The sequence below is a fragment of the Scyliorhinus torazame genome, chromosome 9 (assembly GCF_047496885.1).
Source record: "Scyliorhinus torazame isolate Kashiwa2021f chromosome 9, sScyTor2.1, whole genome shotgun sequence".
NCBI lineage: Eukaryota > Metazoa > Chordata > Chondrichthyes > Carcharhiniformes > Scyliorhinidae > Scyliorhinus > Scyliorhinus torazame.
This window is the reverse complement of record NC_092715.1, coordinates 233,593,338-233,612,397: the sequence shown is the minus strand read 5'-3', so window position 1 is coordinate 233,612,397 and position 19,060 is coordinate 233,593,338. Positions and strand designations below refer to the sequence as shown.

Here is a 19,060-nt window from a genome sequence, read left to right as displayed (position 1 = left end):
TCTGTATTTACAAATGAGAGGGGCCATATTGTTGGAGAAGACAGTGTGAAACAGATTGGTAAGCTCGAGGAAATACTTGTTAGGAAGGAAGATGTGTTGGGCATTTTGAAAAACTTGAGGATAGACAAGTCCCCCGGGCTGACGGGATATATCCAAGGATTCTATGGGAAGCAAGAGATGAAATTGCAGAGCCGTTGGCAATGATTTTTACGTCCTCACTGTCAACAGGGGTGGTACCAGGGGATTGGAGAGTGGCGAATGTCGTGCCCCTGTTCAAAAAAGGGACATGGGATAACCCTGGGAATTACAGGCCAGTTAGTCTTACTTCGGTGGTAGGCAAAGTAATGGAAAGGGCACTGAAGGATAGGATTTCTGAGCATCTGGAAAGACACTGCTTGATTAGGCATAGTCAGCACGGATTTGTGAGGGGTAGGTCTTGCCTTACAAGTCTTATTGAATTCTTTGAGGAGGTGACCAAGCATGTGGATGAAGGTAAAGCAGTGGATGTAGTGTACATGAATTTTAGTAAGGCATTTGATAAGGTTCCCCATGGTAGGCTTCTGCAGAAAGTAAGGAGGCATGGGATAGTGGGAAATTTGGCCAGTTGGATAACGAACTGGCTAACCGATAGAAGTCAGAGAGTGGTGGTGGATGGCAAATATTCAGCCTGGATCCCAGTTACCAGTGGCGTACCGCAGGGATCAGTTCTGGGTCCTCTGCTGTTTGTGATTTACATTAATGACTTGGATGAGGGAGTTGAAGGGTGGGTCAGTAAATTTGCAGACGATACAAAGATTGGTGGAGTTGTGGATAGTAAGGAGGGCTGTTGTCGGCTGCAAAGAGACATAGATAGGATGCAGAGCTGGGATGAGAAGTGGCAGATGGAGTTTAACCCTGAAAAGTGTGAGGTTGTCCATTTTGGAAGGGCAAATATGAATGCGGAATACAGGGTTAACGGTAGAGTTCTTGGCAATGTGGAGGAGCAGAGAGATCTTGGGGTCTATGTTCATACATCTTTGAAAGTTGCCACTCAAGTGGATAGAGCTGTGAAGAAGGCCTATGGTGTGCTCGCGTTCATTAACAAGAGGGATTGAATTTAAGAGCCGTGAGGTGATGATGCAGCTGTACAAAACTTTGGTAAGGCCACATTTGGAGTACTGTGTACAGTTCTGGTCGCCTCATTTTAGGAAGGATGTGGAAGCTTTGGAAAAGGTGCAACGGAGATTTACCTGGATGTTGCCTGGAATGGAGAGTAGGTCTTACGAGGAAAGGTTGAGGGTGCTAGGCCTTTTCTCATTAGAACGGAGAAGGATGAGGGGTGACTTGAGAGAGGTTTATAAGATGATCAGGGGAATAGATAGACAGTCAGAGACTTTTTCCCCGGGTGGAACAAACCATTACAAGGGGACATAAATTTAAGGTGAAAGGTGGAAGATATAGGAGGGATGTCAGAGGTAGGTTCTTTACCCAGAGAGTAGTGGGGGCATGGAATGCACTGCCTGTGGAAGTAGTTGAGTCGGAAACATTAGGGACCTTCAAGCAGCTATTGGATAGGTACATGGATTACGGTAAAATGATATAGTGTAGATTTATTTGTTCTTAAGGGCAGCACAGTAGCATTGTGGATAGCACAATTGCTTCACAGCTCCAGGGTCCCAGGTTCGATTCCGGCTTGGGTCACTGTCTGTGCGGAGTCTGCACAATCTCCCCGTGTCTGCGTGGGTTTCCTCCGGGTGCTCCGGTTTCCTCCCACAGTCCAAAGATGTGCAGGTTAGGTGGATTGGCCATGATAAATTGCCCTTAGTGTCCAAAATGGCCCTTGGTGTTGGGTGGAGGTGTTGAGTTTGGGTAGGGTGCTCTTTCCAAGAGCCGGTGCAGACTCAAAGGGCTGAATGGCCTCCTTCTGCACTGTAAATTCAATGATAATCTATGATTAATCTAGGACAAAGGTTCAGCACAACATCATGGGCCGAAGGGCCTGTTCTGTGCTGTATTTTCTATGTTCTATGAACCGATTGAGATTTACGGTGTCGTATTCTCTGATGGAACCTGCCCGCTTTCTTATTTAGTTTGCTTTTCAATGTTATACGTTCTCTCTTGTACGATTTTGTGTGTCAGCCTCACGAATAATTTCTTGCTGCAGTAATGACTACTCTGGTAGCTAAAGCAACAAGTTTGTTGGAGCACATATATCCTCAAATTCTTACCGCTCTTGGAAGATCACTCAGGTAGTGGAGCAACGGCACTGGTCACCGCCCTACCAAGGGATTCCATCCATTCTTGCCCGGCCGCGGATCATACGCACCCCATTCGGAGAATTGCTTTCGAAACTCTTTTGCTGTTCTTTTTACAACTGTGGTTTAAAGAATGCACCTTTGCCAGAACTTTTGTCCCCTTTCCGGCGACCCTTCGATTGCTATCCCCCCACCTGATATTTACATGTTCAAATCATTTGATTGAAACGAGTTTGCAGAGGACAGATAAATTGTCCGCCCACTCAGCCCATCAAACACAGGCTCGCACTGTGACATGATTTCTTTCGGATGTCTTGTCTCCCAAATGGTTGGTTAAAAAAAAGAGGGAGTCACATATGGTGACGATTCTAAATGGGAAATTGACATGAAGGAGAAAGACAGACAAACGAGATATTAAGCAACAAGATAATAACAGATATTATGCTTGTACCTGATATCTGAAGAGAGACAGACGAGATGAAGACGAACCTGATGATCTGCATCATGATCTTCGTTGGAGCAATAGTTGCGCGCGTTACCCACCCCTACACCCCTCACCACACAGTCCCTAAACACGACTACCCAACACAACACCCCCAGCCCGGACACTACACCACACATAGACACAGCCACTGATACCCCCACGTGGTGTGAGAATCTCATAAAATGGTACTCCCTGTCATGCACAGTAGAAGCCCTACTGGTCAGAGCTATATTGTGCAGTGTCATCCAGACAAGCAGACTTCGGAAATGGAGAAGGAAAACCTCCCGCCCTCCAGTATACACCTTTAGAATCCCTTTCCTCGGACTTCAGCAAACCCCACACTCTTTCTGAACCTTCCTCCTTCATAAATTCCGCGGTTGTTGTTTTTGTCAATCAAGTTACTTTCTTTGCACATGAATATTAGTGATAAGCAGGAATGTGATGCTGCTATTGGTTATATTTTTTGTATTGTAAGATAAGTTCTTTGATTATTAGACAGCAGCATGAGTGCAGTCTAGTTAGAGACAGTTAAAGGGTCCCCTTCTTTGTGTAAGGAGATTGAAATGTAGGTTTGAATGTTAAATGCCCCCTTCGGAATTTTTAGAGAAGTGTTGTATTAGGGAAACTTAGGTAAATATTTTGACCCATAGGACAGAGTAGGGTAGAACCTGTCCTTGATTGAGGATACCCGGCATGTCAGAGAACAGGAGAACATCCAGTCGTGTGATCCTTCACGCTTCGCGTTGAGGATCAAGAGGACGGAGTGTCGCCATCTGGGATGGCCACTTACAACCAGGAACAGAGAAGCTTGCAAAGCATAGCGGGTAAAATGGACAATGCGAGATTCAGGCAGGCTCAGAACCTGAAAATGTATATTTGCGAGTAAGGAATCCAGACGGCATCGAAACCCCGACCGATTAGCACTTGATGGACCGATTAGCATTTGCTGGCGCATCTCCACCAGACAAAGGGCTGGTACTTGAGCGTCCGGTACAGTCCCAGACATTTCGGTGCCACTCCCTGTACGAGGGAAGCGTAAACAGCAGGGTCAGTGACCGCTTGGGACACGCCCAGTCATCCAGGCACCCGTCCATTTATTGGTTCAAATCGAACATAGTGATCAGGGATCACCCAATTAGTGGAGTCCAAACTGAAGGACCGCCCAAAAGAGCACGAAAACCTCCAAGCATAAGAAGAGAGTCCACCATGTGTTCGTCCTCTTTTGGACCTGGCCCCCCGGCAACGACCATCTCCAATCGCAGCACCACCAGAAGCAAGTCCAAGTTCAACGCTCGCTACCAGGCAGATGAGCCTAGCTGAGCAGCAGTTACTTCTACAGACTTGATAGATCCAGAATCGAACAACGGCCACTGTTCCTCTGACCTAAGCTGGGTGCCTGAAATTAAGTACAGGTTGTCTTAGTCGATAGGTGTAGTTTAACTAGTAGTGTTCATGTTGCATGACTGATTGTGTGTGTCAATATAGTGACCTTGAACTAACTAACTGGTGTTTGGCTCTTCGATCAATAGCCGGTTGAATCTTGTGGTGGCATCATTTGATACCTGGCGACTCTGACCATTAGAATATAGATATCAAAAGGAAGGAGGGCAACCTCCCTGACTGCCATATTTACAGCAGGTCCACAGAAAAGGCAACACAATCCTCAGGTCTATTGCTTTTTCTTGCTAATTTGTAAGCCTCTTTTTGAATCTAATACTATCTTTAATTTCCCTTGTAAGTCATGGTTTGGCAATAGTTCCCTTTCTACTCTTGTGCAAAATAGGAATAAACAACTTTTGGAGTTCACCTATTCGTTCCTTGAAGGCCTGCCATTGCCTGTCCACTGTCCTTCCTTGCAGTAATTTTTCCCAGTCCGTCATAGCCAGCTCATGCCTCATACCATCAGTTATCCTTATTGTGGTTCAGGACCCTGGTCTCAAAACCAACTAACTCCCTATCCACCTTGATGAAGAATTCCATCATACTGTGGTCACTCATCCCCAAGGGTTCTCTCACAACTAGATTGCCAGCTAATCCGTTCTCATTGCACAACACCCAGTTCAAGATATCCTGTTCCCTTGTTGGTTCCTCAGCACATTGGTCCAGAGAACCATCCCATAGACACTCCAGAAATGTCTCCTCTATTGGACTGTGACTAATTTGACTCACCTAATCGATGTGCAGATTAAAGTCACCCATAATCACAGATGTTCCTTTATCACATGCATCTCTGATTTTTTTTTTTATCCATTACTCTTATCAGAGTTACAAAGCCAGAGCTCAGAGTGTGGACAGCTCCTAATCCAGCTCCTTGCCTGCTCCAAAAATCAATTCAAATTGAATCCAATTCATGGTCTCCACAAGAGAGACATTCATGGTCTCCACAAGAGAGACATTTCCTGTCTAATTCTATTCCTGACATTACCACTGCAGTTTGGTGGTCTGTATACCAACCCCACGAATGTTTTTTGCCCCTTGATGTTTTTTTAACTCGACCCAAACAAATTTCACATCATCTGTACAATACCTTTCCTGTGGATGGATATGACTTGAGGTCAGATTATGAAGACCACATCTTTGATGAGCTCAGTATTATAGAGCATGGAGAGTAGGAGGTCATAGAATCATAGAAAGGTTACAGCACATAAGGAGGCCATTCGGCCCATCTTGTCCATACCAGCCCAAGGACACCCAAGTGCCATTTCAAAAACCACTTTCCGGCACACGGTCCATAGCTCTGTAACTAACAGCGCTTCAGGTGCAGATCAAGGTACTTCTAAAAAGTTTAGGGTCTCTGCCTCCACCACCAACTTGGGCAGCGAATTCCAGACTCCCTCTCCCCTCTGCGTAAAAAGGTTGGGTGGGATTCTCTGATCCTGAAACTAAGCGTTGACGCCATCGGAAACGCCATTGCCCACGCCTCTCCAGCTGCTGATCCTGGCGTCAACTGGGTCCCACAGGGTCCGCGCATGCGCAGTGGCAACAGCGTCAATGCGCGCATGCGCAGTGGCTCGCTTCTCCGCGCCTGTCTAGACGCAACATGGTGTAGGGCTAAAGGTGTCGGCGCGGAAGAAAGGAGGCCCCCAGCCCGAGAGGCCGGCCCGCCTTTTGGTGGGCCCGATCACGGGCCAGGCCACAACGGAGGCTCCCCCCCCCGGGGTCGATCCACCCGGGGTCGATCCCCCCACCCCACCCCCCACAGGCCGCGTCCGGACCCTTCCAAGCCGAGGTCCCGCCGGCTGAGAGGTCAGAACGGCACCGGCGGGACTCGGGTTTTTTCGACGGCCGCTCAGCCCATCCCGGGCCGATAATCGGCGGGGGGCCCACATAGAGCGGCCCCCGACCGGCGCCACGCCAACCACACCGCCGCCAATTCTACGTTCTGTGGAGGATCACGTCCCGCCCTCCGGGCTGAGAGAATCTCTTCCTTTTTTCCTCATGTCCCCTCTACACCTTCTGCCATTTATCTTGAATCTATATCCCCTGGTTCTAGAATTCTCCACGAAGGGAAACAATTTTATCTTATCCATTCTATCTCTTCCCCTCATAATTTTGGTCACCTCAATTAAGTCCCCCTCAGCCTTCTTTGTCCCAAGGAAAATAGCGCCAATCTTTCTTCATAGAGAAGAGCATCAGAATAGTCTGGTCTGGGAGTGATACCTGCATAACTGAGAGATTTGGCAGATGAGCTGAGACAAAGGCGGGATAAAAACAGACACCGGTGATGTTATGGAAGTCACTGTTACAGAAAGGATGACGTCAGAAACTGAGCTCATGGTCAAATAGGAGGCAGAAGTTGTAATCAGCTTTACCTGAGACATGGGGAGGGGAATATAATCTGTGTAAAAAGTAGTTTAAATGGGATAATGGGCTATAAGGCAAGAGTTGTAGATCTAATCAATGGTGAATCTACAGAAAACCTGAGATAGATCACAACTGGAGTACTGTATGCAATTTTGGGAATCATCATTTTGAAAACGTTGCGATAGTAGAGATGAATGAGCATAGATTACTGGAACTCTGCCTTTTAAAAGATGCCACAAAAATAAAGATTTTAAAACCGAGAAGCATTCCGTGTGGAGTCTGCACATTCTCCCCGTGTCTGCATGGGTCTCACCCTCCACAACCCAGAGTAGGTTGATTGGCCATACTAAATTGCCTCTTAATTGGAATTGTTCTTTTTTAAACAAAAAGCATAGGAACAGGAGTTGGTCAGTTAGCCCCTCGAACATATTCCAGTATTCATTGAGATTGACCTGCAAACTAAACCCATATATCCACCTTTGTCCTATATCCCTTAATGCTTTTGGTTAACTATCAATCTGTGATGTAAAATTAACAATTTTTGGTTCTATTTTTGCTTCAGGAGCTGTCAAAAATGTACCTGGAGGCAATAGCCACATCTAGAGGAGCAGGCAAAAAAGGATCCCAAAGATCATCAGCAGGACCAAGAGAAGCAGCAAAAGGAGGATCTCAAGGCAGCCAGCAGCATCTGGACCTACCTCTTTCAGCCTCCAGTATTTGGTTCTAACTTTAATACAGTCATGGATGCATAATGTATCCTGGACAAACACATCTGCAGCAAATGTCACCAGATACAGCAGCTTGAGCTCCAGGTTAGAGAATTCAAACGCTGAAGTCACTGTGGTGCATTCACGAGGCAGAGAACTACGTGGATAGCACATTTAAGGAGGTGGTCGCACTGCAGGTTAGGAGCATGCAGGCAGAGAAGGAATGGGTGACCACCAGACAGAGTGCAGAAGTCGATCTCACTCATTAACCTGCTTTCCACTTTAGATACTGGTGAAAGGGAAGGTTCCTCAGAGGGGTGCAGCAAGCACCAAGTCTGTAGCACCACAGGTGGCTCAGCTGCACAGGAGGAGAGACAGAATAGACAGGCATTTATGTGGCTGTAGACCTACTCCAGGATGTTATGTTGTCTCCTTGGTGCCAGGGTCACAGCAGTTGCAGGACATTTTTCTGGGGTAGTCTGAACAGCCACAAGTCAGGATCCGCATTGGTACAAACAACATAGGTAGGAGGAGGGCTGAGGTCCTGAAATCGGATTTAAAAGAATTAGGAAAGAAATTCAAAAGCAGGACCTCAAAATCAGTAATCTCAGGATTACTCTCAGTGACGTATATTATTCATTCACTGGGTGATTGAACACATGGCTGGAGAATTGACGTTGAAGGCAGATATCAAATTTCTGAGGTATTGGGACCGGTTCTGGGTTACAGGATGACCAAACTAGGAACTGAATATTCAAAGATATCCATAATTTAGGAAGGATAGGCAAAAAAGGAAAGGAGGTGGGGGAATGCTGTTAGTAAGGAATGAGATAGAAACATAGAAAAAATAGGAGGCCATTCAGCCCATCAAGCCCACTCAGTCATTCATTATGATCATGGCTGATCATCCAACTCAATATCCTAATCCCGCTTTTCCCCATATCCTTTGATCCCCTTCGCCCTACGTGCTATATCTAACTGCTTCTTGAAACCATACAATGGCAGGAGTTTCTGGGAGTAATTGAGGACACAGTACAGAGGTTCATCCCAAAGAAAAGAAAGGTAGCCATGGCTGACAAAGGAAGTTAGGGAATACATCAAAGCAAAAGAGAAAGCCTATAATGTGGCAAAGAGTAGTGGGAAGTCAGAAGATCGGGAAGGCTACAAAAACAAACAGAGGATAACAAAGAGAGAAATAAGGAAAGAGAGGATCAATTATGAAGGTTGGCTAGCCAGTAACATTAGGAATGATAGTAAAAGTTTCTTTAAATACATTAAAAACGGGAGGCAAAAGTAGACATTGGGCCGCTCCAAAATGACGCTGGTAATCTAGTGATGGGAGACAAAGAAATAGCTGAGGAACTAAATAAGTACTTTGCCTCAGTCTTCACAGTAGAAGACATGAGTAATATCCCAACAGTTCAGGAGAGTCAGGGGGCAGAGTTGAATATGGTAGCCATCACAAAGGAGAAAGTGCTAGAGAAACTAAGAGGTCTAAAAATTGATTAATCTCCGGGCCCAGATGGGCTACATCCTAGAGTTCGAAAGGAGATAGCTGAAGAAATAGTGGCAGCGTTAATTATGATCTTTCAAAAGTCACTGGAGTCAGGGAAAGTCCCAGAGGATTGGAAAATCGCTGTTGTAACCCCCCTGGTTCAAGAAGGGAACAAGGAAAAAGATGGAAAAGTATAGGCCAATTAGCCTAACCTCGGTTGTTGGCAAGATTCTAGAATCCATTGTTAAGGATGAGATTTCTAAATTCTTGGAAGTGCAGGGTCGGATGAGGACAAGTCAGCATGGATTTAGTAAGGGGAGGTCGTGCCTGACAAACCTGTTAGAGTTCTTTGAAGAGATAACAAATAGGTTAGACCAAGGCGAGCCAATGGATGTTATCTATCTTGACTTCCAAAAGGCCTTTGATAAGGTGCCTCACGGGAGACTGCTGAGTAAAATAAGGGCCCATGGTATTCGAGGCAAGGTACTAACATGGATTGACGATTGGCTGTCAGGCAGAAGGCAGAGAGTTGGGATAAAAGGTTCTTTTTCGGAATCGCAACCGGTAACGAGTGGTGTCCCGCAGGGTTCAGTGTTGGGGCCACAGCTGTTCTCTTTATATATTAACGATCTAGATGACGGGACTGGAGGCATTCTGGCTAAGTTTGCCGATGATACAAAGATCGGTGGAGGGGCAGGTAGTATGGAGGAGGTGGGGAGGCTGCAGAAAGATTTAGACAGTTTAGGAGAGTGGTCCAAGAAATGGCTGATGAAATTCAACGTGGGCAAGTGCGAGGTCTTGCACTTTGGAAAAAAGAATAGAGGCATGGACTATTTTCTAAACGGTGACTAAATTCATAATGCTGAAGTGCAAAGGGACTTGGGAGTCCTAGTCCAGGATTCTCTAAAGGTAAACTTGCAGGTTGAGTCTGTAATTAAGAAAGCAAATGCAATGTTGTCATTTATCTCAAGAGGCTTGGAATATAAAAGCAGGGATGTACTTCTGAAGCTTTATAAAGCATTAGTTAGGCCCCATTTAGAATACTGTGAGCATTTTTGGGCCCCACACCTCAGGAAGGACATACTGGCACTGGAGCGGGTCCAGCGGAGATTCACACGGATGATCCCAGGAATGGTAGGCCTAACATACGATGAACGCCTGAGGATCCTGGGATTATATTCATTGGAGTTTAGGAGGTTGAGGGGCGATCTAATAGAAACTTACAAGATAATGAATGGCTTAGATAGGGTGGACGTAAGGAAGTTGTTTCCATTAGCAGGGGAGACTAGGACCCGGGGACACAGCCTTAGAATAAAAGGGAGTCACTTTAGAACAGAGATGAGGAGAAATTTCTTCAGCCAGAGAGTGGTGGGTCTGTGGAATTCATTGTGTTGCTCGTTTTAGCCTTAGTTTATTTGCTCTAATTCTGTCACCTTTGCTCATGAGTCGCCAGGTATCTTTCTGATACCGCCACGTGGTTCAAGTCCAAGTAATGATTAATAATGCAACACACCGCTTAGTAAGAGTTAAATCAATGCTCATTTATTATATACAGCAATTAATACTTATACATTAATTCTACTTCTAGACTACTTCCTACAACTAACAGGCCAATACATAACTTTAGAAATGGCCCACCAGGTCAGGGAAACGAATGGCCTTTCGAATGGGTTCTGAGCCTGCGGGATTCAAAAGCTGGTACAGGTCGATAGTCAGGAGTGTCTATCTGGTAGCGATCGTTGGAGTAAAACTTGCGTTCTCTTGCAGAAGGGTCTCAAAGGGTGCGGAGCGGGGAAGAAGGGTTGATTTGAACTTGGCCCCGATTCTTATAGTCCCCAAGGGCTTCCCGCCTCTCGGGGCGGACCTTGTACCTGGTTCCAAGTGATTGGACTTGGTCCCAATCACTTGGTTCGATATGCTCCAATACTGGAGCAATTCCTTGATCGAGGGGTGGTCGTTTACCTTTCTTTGTGTCAGCTCATGCTGGCGCCGAAAGGTCTGGGTCGGCTTTGTGTTGCTAATTTGTAGTAATTGTTCCCGGGGATGACTGATTACTATGCAGATGGCTGGGTTGTTGTGATGTTGATGGCTGCAGGTATCGGTCTGGACTGACTTCCCCAGAGGCGAATACACTGTTTTACCTGCAGCTGTCTGTTTGAGTCCTGTTGGCTGATTTTCCCATCAGCCTCTTCTGTTCGCCATTTTAAATCGGGGTTTGGCCATTCTAATCGAGAGTCAGCCATTATACATGGCTACAATTGCCACAGAGGGCGGTGGAGGCCGGGACGTTGGTGTCTTTAAGACAGAAGTCGATAAATTCTTGATTTCTCTCGGAATTAAGGGCTATGGAGAGAGAGCGGGTAAATGGAGTTGAAATCAGCCATGATTGAATGGTGGAGTGGACTCGATGGGCCGAATGGCCTTACTTCCGCTCCTATGTCTTATGGTCTAATGCTTCAGACTCAACTACTTCCTGTGGTAACAAATTCCACAGGCTTACCATTCTCTGTCCTAAATGGTCTACCTTGTATCCTCAGACAGTGACCCCTGGTTCTGGACACACCCACCATCGGGAACATCCTTCCTGCATCGACCTTATCCAGTCCTGTTATAATTTTATAGGCTTCCATGAGATCCCCCCTCATTCTTCTAAACCCCAGCAAATACAATCCTAACCGATTCAATCTCTCCTCGTACGCCACTCCTGCCACCCCAGGAATCAGTCTGGTAAACCTTCGCTGCACTCCCTCTATAGCTAGAACATCCTTCCTCAGATAAGGAGACCAAAACTGCACGTAATATTCCAGGTGTGGCCTCATCAAGGCCCTGTATAATTGCAGCAAGACATCCTGCTCCTGTACACGAATCCTCTCGCAATGACGGCAGCATACCATTTGCCTTCTTTACTGCCTGCTGTACCTGCATGCTTACCTTCAGTGACTGGAGTACGAGGACCCCCAGGTCTTGTTGCACGTTCCCCTCTCCTAATTTATGGCCATTCAGATAATAGTCTGCCGCCTTGTTTTTGCCAACAAAATGGATAACCTCACATTTGTCCAAATTATACTGCATTACCATCATTTGCCCACTCACTCAACGTGTCCAAATCACACTGAAGGATCTCTGCATCCTCCTCACAGCTCATCCTCCCACCCAACTGGTGTCATCTGCAAATTTGGAGATATGACATTTTGATCCCTCATCTAAATCATCAATATATATTGTGAATAGATCAGTGCATTTGTGAAATTGGATAGTAGAAGCAAGGTACAGAGACAGCTTGGATGGAGCTAAGAAACAGAAAGGGGCAGCAGAAACTGGTGGGAATTATTTATAGACCATAAAACTGCAGTGGTAATGTTAGGTCCTGTATAAGTCAGAAAATTAGAGCTGCATATAACATGGGTAATATACTAATAATGGACATCTTCAAATTACACGTCAACTGGCTAATTAGCATTAATGCTGTAGAGGATAAATTCCTGGAGTTTGTCCAAGATGGAGCCGTAAGTTAAAGAACCAACTAGAGTTTGGGCTATTTTAGATTTAGTATTATGTAATGAGAAAGGGCTAATTAATAACCTTGCTGTAAAGAAGACTTGAGAAAACAGTGACCATAAATGATGGAATTTTACAGAGGAGTCATAGAATTCATAGAATTTCATAGGATTTACAGTGCAGAAGGAGGTCATTCGGCCCATCAAGTCTGCACCGGCTCTTGGAAAGAGCATCCCACCCAAGGTCCACACCTCCACCCAGTAACCCCACCCAACACTAAGGGCAATTTTGGACACTAAGGGCAATTTAGCATGGCCAATCCACCTAACCTGCACATCTTTAGACTGTGGGAGGAAACCGGAGCACCCGGAGGAAACCCACGCACACACGGGGTGAATGTTCAGACTCTGCACAGACAGTGACCCAAGCCAGGAATCGAACCTCGGACCCTGGAGCTGTGAAGCAATTGTGCTAACCACAATGCTTTCTTTATGAAACTCGAGTCTTAAATCTGAACAATGGACACTATCCATAGAATCCCTACAGTGCAGAAGGAAGCCATTTGGCCCATCGAGTCTGCACCTACCCTCTAACAGAGCACTCTACCGAGGCCCACTCCCCACCTTATCCCCGTAACCCCGCGCATTGATCATGGCCAATCCACCTAACCTTCACAAATCTTTGGACTGGGAGGAAACCCACGCAGGCACAGGGAGAAGGTGCAAATTCCACACAGTCACCCAAAGTCAGAATCTATGAGGCAGCAGTGCTATATATGAAGGTATATGGGGCAATTTTGCTATGGTATATTGGGGGAAATGACAATTTTTTATAGTAATAGGTGGTCTACAACAAATTTGAATTCCACTTAAGGCATTAGAACCCACCAGGAAGATCAAATCAACTGTGGCTAACAAAAGGAGTTAAAGATTGCATTAGATCAAGGAAAGTGGCTTTTCAGCTTGCCAAATAAAAGTGTTAAGTACAAAGATTGGGAGCAATTTAGAATCCAGCAAAGGAGGACCAAGAGATTGATAAAGAAAGGAGAACCAGTATATCTGGTGTACTTGGATGTACAAAAGCTTTGGATAAGGTCCTACACAGATTAGTGAACAAAATTAGAGCGCATGGGATTGGGGTAATATACTGGTAAGAATTGAAAACAAGAGTGTGTGAATAAACGGGTCCTTTTCAGAATGGCAGGCTGATACCAGTGAGATACGATAAGGATCAGTGCTGGGGCCACAGCTGTTCACAATCTACATAAACAATTTGGATGTCGAAACCAAATGTAATATTTCAACATGTGTGGATGACAAAATTAGGTGGGAATGTAAATTGTGAGGAGGGTGTAAAAAGGCTTCATGGGGATTTGAATAAGCTAAGTGAGTGGGCAAGAACATGGTAGATGAAAATATGTGAATAAGTGTGAAGTTATCCACTTAGGTAGAAAAGCACAGAAAACAGATTATTTCGAAAATGGTGACAATTGGGAAGGGACTTGCGTGTCCTTGTTCACGTGTCACTAAAAGCTAGCATGCAGATATAGCAAGCAATCAGGAAGGCAAATGTTATATTGGCCTTCATGCAAGAGGATTAAAGAACAGCAATAAAAATGTCTTCTACAATTATATAAAACCTTGGTTTGGCTACACCTGGATTGCTGTGTGCAGTTTTGATTTCTTTAACTGAGAAATAATGTACTTGCTGTAGAGGGAATGCAGCATAGGTTCACCAAAATAATCCCTGGGATGACAGGATTGTCTTATGTGGAGAAATTGAAGAAACTGGGCCTGTAGAATTTCAAAGAGTGAGGATGATCTCATTGAAATTAACAAAATTCTTACAGCAGGGCAGGGTAAATGTGGATCGAATATTTACGTTGCCTGGTGAGCCTAGAACAAGGAGAGACCCGGGTCCTCAGTGCCGTGAGTCAAGAGTGCTAACCACTGCACCACCGTGCTGCTCCAGAAGTGGTTTTAATCCTTATAACGTTTCCTGGGCAAGTATTCTGCTAACGTTCTGCAGTGACTGCAGATGCTCATCAGACTCAGAAACTTTTGAGCTCAAACTCAAACAGCTTGAGACACTTCCTAAAGAGATGTAAAGTGTCCCGAAGTTCCCACATTCGCAGAAATTGCAAACAACCATGACTACCACGTCATACTCTCCTAATTGAATTTCCACCTGTAATCTATTGCATTTGTGTTTGTATAAAAGATATCTGTCTTCATCAGAAACAGAAGATAAAGTACTGATTTGACAGCAGGGCTTCTTCAGGATGGAGCAGGGCAGAAAGAAACAGACTTTTTCCAGTCGTTGCAGGCTTTACAATATGAGGATATAACAATGAGAGGAAATGCATTTAGGTGAAGAGTAGGAGAAATCTTTTACAGAAGGCTGTGGAATACACTCGCAGAGTTAGTGAATAAAGCATAGATCATAGCCCTAAGGTGCTCAGAGTGTCCTCACTATGAAATTCTTACCATTTCAACTTCCAAAACTCATTCAAATAGACCAGCTCCAGCTTTAAGTTATGGCCAGTGGGTGAGAATGGAAACAGTCCCCATCAAGTTGAATAAATATCAGTGGAGAATCCAGACCACACAGTGCAGATTGGGGAGGATAATTGAGGACCAATGTTTCCTTGCTATGCCAGGGGAAACATCTGGGTGCTTCCTGGGCCACAGGAGTTTGTATCAAAATATAAAATGTCATAAAGTTCACAAAAAGTGAGAGCAGAGAGCCAGCCTGAAGGAAGATTGTGCAAGAGGATAACACATAAAAGTGGGGAATTCAGCAAAAGTGAGCCAATGAGAGTGAAAAGTTAGTCAGAACACAAGCTGAAAATAGAAAAAAATATCAGAAGTGAACTGCGAGGAGTGAGCAGATTGGTGGGTAACAGATTTAAGTGTTTATTCACTATTGAAATTCACTCAGTGGTAGTTTCCCAAGTGATTTGGATTTATAGAGAACATTTCCATTTGTTTTAGTGCCATTTTCATATCTCAGTCTGTCAAAGGTAGTTAGTTTTATCGGTCGGTGTCTTGTAGTTGCCAATGAGCATCGGGGCTGCATGAGCACCACAGGAGGAGCCTCAAGCAGCATTTAAACTGCAGCTGCAGTGTCACACCATCAACACAGTGAATGAGCCTGTGCAAAATAAATGACATCACAGCCAGCAAGCACAGAGGAGGAGCTCCAAGGGTGAGCAAACTGACTGAGTAAAAAGTAGTTTGTTCAAACTAAAGCAATCTACTTAATATTAGTTCAGGCTATCAATAAACAAACAAAAGAAAATGACTAGAAAGGGCTGTGTCCTGGGAGTATGATATGTGGAAATTACTAGACAGCCACAGAACTGCATGTCTCTTCCTTCAGTCACTTCACTTTGGCCCAGTCAATATCAATTTCTTGATGTAACATCAATAGATTAACAGAGCTACAGTTGTAATAATGTCCTTTTCCAAGAAAAAATGTCTTGCAAATTTGACACTGAAGCCTATTTATCATGCAGAAAAATCTATCCACAGAAAGTTTGGATTAGTTTTCCTATGATCCATGTTCCAACAAACTAACAAGTGTCATCTAACCCCACATCTGAACTTCTGCAAATAAGGGACTGAATTTGAGAGATTATACCAAAGAACAGATGTGTGCAACGTTTCACCAGTGACACCTGTGCAAATATTCTAGATGTTAGAATGGTGAAGAGCACCTCTAGTTTATACTCATGTATAAATGTGGAAAGTTACAATTGTGCTACAACAACTAAACATGCCCCTCCAGTCATGAACTATGTGGAGATCAAGGAACCCTTTGCATACATTGTAGATATTGGGCTTTGGCACATACGTTATTTTCACTGCCTAATGTCACAATTATACAGATATCATTTAACAAAGGTTTCTCATTATGTCGGCAAATGCAATGGTAACAATTCTTTTTTGGATGGACCTGATCTTCATAGAATACAAAAACGCTAACAAATACAATCAAGCTTTCTGGATGATCCCTTTCACACCAACTTTCCCAACCAACTTAACCACTTACTTGCCAGTATTGCAGAGATAGGAGTTACAAAGCTAACAAACCTAGACATTCAGAACTCAGAAGATAGAGTTTTGAATGGGGAGCAGAACTATCTGATCTGCTTACATCAATAATTAGTATTTTCCCAGTTCTGAAGCAACACACCATTCGTCCACTGTCCAGTCTACCCATATGAATTCAATTGGCTCTTACCCTTCTGACAGACGATTAAGCAATCCATACAAAATATTATAATCAGCAAGTAGTTCATACTTTTACTGAACATCTACTGTGTTACTGAAGAAAACACTGATAAACATGGAAGGCTACTTGATCCTCGCGTGCTCATCGTGAACTACACAAAAATCACCCAGCCACTTACTTTAAGAATCATCTTATTTCAGAGGGGACATTGAGAATATACTATGAAAAGCATACAATTATTACAATTTAGTGTTATGTCTCCTGAGAAAATTACATTAAGTTAAAACTTCAGTACACAAGCAGCCCAATGAAGCCTGTATCATTGATGATATCCAGTACTTGGATGAGAATTCAAGGGTACTCTTGCAACTCTTGAGCTGAATTATCTAGTAACTGGTTTGTTATAAAACTTCTTATCCAGTATCCCTTGAGATTTTACACAACTAACATTGGGAATACTCAATAATTTCCAATGTTATTTTGATCTGAAAATAGATGAATTTTCTATTACCTTCCATTCAGTTCGGACTACAAGAAAAGTTGAAAACATAAGAAGCTAAATCAGGAAATGTCACAAAGAGGCAATCTTAGTGAAGACAGGGGTGTGTTTTTGAAAGCCTATCTCGAGTAGGATACCAAGATTGCAAACAATCTGGTTTATCTTAGGCAGATGCCAGGGAGGGGGTGTACTTGGTAGCTAGGGAATAGAATTTCAAGCAGGTACCAAGTACAATGGGGGGGATTTTCTGACCTAGGATCATCCAATCCCGCAGCAGAGGTGGCAAGCCATGCAAAAGCCCATAGACTTTGGCAGGATCTGTGGCCAAAACACGGGAAATACCGGCCAATGATTTTTGTCTTCCAGATAGTTATGGTGCAAATTACTTTCTTCTCTGCCTGAATCAGGAAACCTGCAGTTTTGCAGGACCAGTTAACAATTTAAATCTCAATAAACACCCAATAAGTCCATAGAATCTGTAGTGCAGGAGGCCATTTAGCCCATCGGGTCTGCACCGGCCCTCCAAAAGAGCACCCTACCTAGGACCACCCTTTGCCCTATCCCCAGCATCCCACCCAAACTGCACATCATTGGACCGTGGGAAGAAACCGGAGCACCCACAGAAAACCCCCTGCAGTTACAGGGGGGGGGGGGGGGGTGGACATGCAAACTCCCCAGTCACCCCAGGCTGAAGTAGAATTTTAAATCTAATGACAAACACTCCGCTGAATATTCAGTCTTAAACTTCACCAATTGTTTCAGCCCACGGCCCAACAGCCAAGGACACTTGATACCCTTCCTCTGCTGTATTGGTGTTTGGCAGGAGGTGGGGATGGAACTCGGTTTGCCTCCCAAATGATGCTGGTCGAGAGGCTGGAACTGGGGGGGGGGGGGGGGGTGAGGGCTGTGGTACAGACACTTCACTGCTTAAGGATGTGAAGGAGGTGGCTGCAGAGCTGAGGGAGGTGCAGCTCCAGCTCGAATTCAGGGATGAACTGCGGTGGGGAGGCTCTGCAGCATCGGCACTGCATGGCTGCCTGAGCCGGAGGACAGGCACGGGGGAGAGGGGCTAATAACCCCGGCCGAACCGCAGGCAGGTTGGAGGGACTGGAGACCCTGCCCACCCCATCCCCGCCGCTGGGGGACTCTCCCCATTCCGCACCTCCTGTGGCGACGAACCAAAAGAAAAATCTGTCCCTCCTCAATCGCCACCCCTCTTCCCTCGGGTAAACTCCGCCCGATTAAATGAGAACAGCATCTTCTTTTTTCCCCGGACAGTTTAAAATAATTTCTGCCCCTCCCCACCCAGAGCCCGTGAAGATGGTCAAATTACCCGTCATCCCGCTCCCGGCTCCGCTCAGAAACAACTTGTCCGGCCTCCCCTCAGCGCCTGCGCAGCACTCCCCACCGGCATGCGCATGCGTGCGAGCTCGTCAGCCGGGCATTGCCTGCTGGAATGAAAAACCGTTAGATTGGAATCTCCTACCGTTAAATCAGAATCCCCGCCAGTTAGATTGGAAACTCCTACCGTTAGAATGGAATCCCCGCCCGTTAGAATGGAATCTCCGCCCGTTAAATCGGAATCCCTGCCAGTTAGAATGGAATCCCCGCCAGTTAAAATGGAATCTCCGCCCGTTACATTGGAATCTCCTACCGTTAAATCGGAATCCCCGCCCGTTAGAATGGAATCTCCGTACATTAGATTGGAATCTCCAACTGTTAAATCAGAATCCCCGCCAGTTAGATTGGAAACTCCTACCGTTAGAATGGAATCCCCGCCCGTTAGAATGGAATCCCCGCCCGTTAAATCGGAATCCCCGCCCGTTAGAATGGAATCCCCGCCCGTTAGAATGGAATCCCCGCCCGTTAAATCGGAATCCCCGCCCGTTAGAATGGAATCCCCGCCCGTTAGAATGGAATCCCCGCCCGTTAGAATGGAATCCCCGCCCGTTAAATCGGAATCCCCGCCAGTTAGAATGGAATCCCCGCCCGTTAGAATGGAATCCCCGCCCGTTAAATCGGAATCCCCGCCAGTTAGAATGGAATCCCCGCCCGTTAAATCGGAATCCCCGCCCGTTAGAATGGAATCCCCGCCCGTTAGAT

The 19,060-nt window shown here is 45.3% G+C and overlaps 1 protein-coding gene across 18 annotated transcripts in view; it reads right to left on the bottom strand.

Moving 5' to 3' along the window:
- LOC140429761 (multiple PDZ domain protein) overlaps positions 1-18,358 on the bottom strand; it is a 488,055-nt gene extending 469,697 nt beyond the window's left edge. For all 18 annotated transcript variants that reach the window (XM_072517160.1, XM_072517164.1, XM_072517169.1 and 15 more), the window contains exon 1: positions 18,291-18,358. The gene's annotated coding sequence lies outside the window, so the exon portion shown is untranslated. The remainder of the gene's footprint in view (positions 1-18,290) is intronic.
- Positions 18,359-19,060: the final 702 nt, after the last annotated feature.